Consider the following 3,084-nt stretch of genomic DNA (forward strand, 5'->3'; position numbering starts at 1 on the left):
AAAGAAATCTAGAACACTCAGTTCCTTTCCATAGGAAGGATGCAAAGGGGGACTCTAACTTGGACATTATGGATTTCGATAAGCCATAAATATCCGACCAATAAATGTAAGAAGCTTGGAGAACTGATCTAATGAGCTCAAGATGACCTGAAAAGGATAGAAGCTTTCCTTTCCAGAGCTGGAGACGCTTCCTAATAAGGTCCAACATAGGAGTACAATGATGGGCAGAGAGCCTGGCAGGAATGAGAGGAAGCCCAAGATATTTCACTGGAAGGTTTCCAATGCTGAAACCAATTTGCTCCAGCAATGCAGCTTTGGCAATGTCAGAGATTCCGGTCAAGACGATAAGAGATTTTGCCTCATTGATTTGAAGGCCATACATTGTAGCAAATTGAGACAGGCAAAGCATGATGTTTCCAAGAGAAGAAGGATTAGCCTTGGAGAAGATCATCAAATCATCAGAAAAAGCGAGATGAGGGAGCTTCATAGCCCTGCACTTAGGGATGGCAGAGGTGACGTGCATGTTAGTAGTCACTTGTAGACTTCTAGAGAGTTTCCATGGCCAGGTAGAAAATGTATGGAGAAAGGGGGCATCCTAGCCTAATACCCACTGACGAAGTAAAATAGCCAGCTGGGCTTCCATTCACCAACACCGAGAATTGTGGGGAGGCAATGCATTGATAGATCTAATTAGTGAAGACTGGGGGAAATCCCATACTATTGAAGACTAGGACAATGTAATCCCATCTCAGAGAATCAAAGGCCTTGTGGATGTCTATCTTCATAAGGGCAGCAGAGGAGTGGGTTTTTCATCAAATCCTCAAACAATTTCATGGCAAAGGAGGATATTATCCCTAATACTCCTTCCCGGGATGAAGGCCGATTGATTGTTGCTAACAAGGGAGTCAACCACAAGCTTGATTCTATTAGCCAGGATTTTAACTCTAAATATATAGAGGAGATTGCATAGAGAGATTGGCCTAAAATCCTTCATCTCATCAACTCCCTATTTCTTCGGGATGAGGTAGAGAAAAGTGTGATTGACCCTTTTGATTTGACTAGGGTTAAAGAAGAAACTTTTGAATGCCCTTATCATATCCTCTCTGATGAGATTCCAAGAAGAAGTAAAGAAGCCCATGCTAAATCCATCAGGTCCCAGGGCTTTCCTTGCCTTGTGAGAGAAGATGGCCTAAGTGATCTCTTCATCAGTGGGGATAGCCATAAGAGGACCGGATAAGCTGTCAGGAATGAATTTGTTTAGGAGCCCTACAGGAATGACTGGGGGAGGGGCTGGATCCATCTTGAATAGATTCTTGAAGAAGTCGAGAACTACATCTTTTATCTCATCCACTTTATGCACCAGATTGCCATCCTGGGTGGTCAACGTGGTGATGGAGTTGAGGTTGTTTCTTCCTTTCACTGTTCTGTGGAAGTAGGCAGTGTTTGAGTCCCCAAGTTCTAACCAATTAATCCTAGATTTCTGCCTCATTAAACTCTCTTCTTGAGCAAGGAGGGAAGAGAGATTAGCCGCCTCAAGATTTTCTTCATTTGCCAAAGAGAGATTGAGATGAACAGACTGAAGCTGAATCTGAATGGAAGTGAGCTTGTTCCTGCATTCAATAACTTGAGAGGAAATATTCCCGAAGGAGTTAGTATTCCAATCCTTGAGAGCAATTTTGACATTCTTCAGCCTTCTAGCCACAACAATAAGGGAAGAGGAGAAGGCTTGAACTGGTTTAGACCAGGCTTCCCGAACAATGGAGTGGTAATCAGGGTGGGAGGTCCACATATCAAAAAATTTGGAAGGTTTAAGCCCAAAAGAAGTGTAGGGCTGGATTAGGAGGGACATGGGGCTATTGTTTGAGATGTCAGGAGTTTCAAAAGTTGCATGGGAGGAGGGGAAAGAAGTGGGCCATGCTTCATTAACTAGGACTCTAACTTCCATGCAATGTGGGCTTGGCCCAATCTTTTATTGTTCCCCCCTCCTTGCTTCTCATGGGAAAATCTTATTACATTGAAGTCCCCAACTATTCCCCAGGGGAGACTTCCAATCTGGTTGTCAATATGTCTGAGCCCATTCCAAAGGATTTCCCTGCCCACCACTCTGTTATAGGCATATATAGGAGTGAGAAAGAAGGTTAAGCTGCAAGCAATATAGCTAAATGAAGGAATTGGGAGGAGGAAGAAATGAGAGTAACATTTAATTTTGAGTTGCCCCCTATGAAGCAAATACGCCCATTAAGGTGGGTGGAGTGGTTGGACAAGAATTGCCACCCATGAGCAATAGTGGAAACAATTTTTCTCATGTTAGGTTCTTTGACATGGGTTTCCAGAATACAGCAAAAAGAAGACTTGAGTTCTTTATTGAGCGACCTTAAAGCAACATGTTTGGAAGGGGAGTTGAGGCCCTTGGAATTCCACACAATGCCTTGGGACATTAAGAACAGTCTGAGGAAGGCAGTGAATGCTCCCGAGGAGCAGAGTCGAGAGAGACAGGGGCAGGCCTTGATCTGCTTCGCCTCTGATACGAACGAGGAGCAATAGGGTGAGAGGTCGATGGGGCCATAGGAGGCGGGTGTGATGTAGATATGCACCCATGGAGCAGCCCATACCCATCTGGGTATCCAGTGAACGATGAACCGGACCCATATTGAGTCTTTGACTAGTAGGATCTTTTAGGATTTTATTTTTATTCTCCTGCAATCTTTTATTTCAATAACTTAGGTAGGTGATAGCTACTAGGATTTAGTTTCCAAGTAATTTGAGTTTCCAAATTAGAGTACGTTTCCTTTTAATGTTGGGTTTCTTTTACTATTTAAATGCATGTAATCGTTTAATTAGAGAAGAGAATGATGAATTGAGTTTTGAGTGTTGAGAGCCTGAGGGCTGTGTGCGTGATTCTTCCCCCCCCCCTTCTTAGTGCGATTTTTTCCCTCCCCTGCAACTCTGAGACTCTATCTCAGGGAATTCTTCCCTACCCCTACCGGCCTTCCATCAATTGGTATCAGAGCCGAAGGATCCTATTCCTTCCCCATCTTTCTTCTTCCCTTCCCATTCTCTGTGTCTGATTCCACCGATACTGAG

The sequence above is a fragment of the Macadamia integrifolia genome, unplaced genomic scaffold, assembly GCF_013358625.1.
Source record: "Macadamia integrifolia cultivar HAES 741 unplaced genomic scaffold, SCU_Mint_v3 scaffold1841, whole genome shotgun sequence".
Lineage (NCBI taxonomy): Eukaryota > Viridiplantae > Streptophyta > Magnoliopsida > Proteales > Proteaceae > Macadamia > Macadamia integrifolia.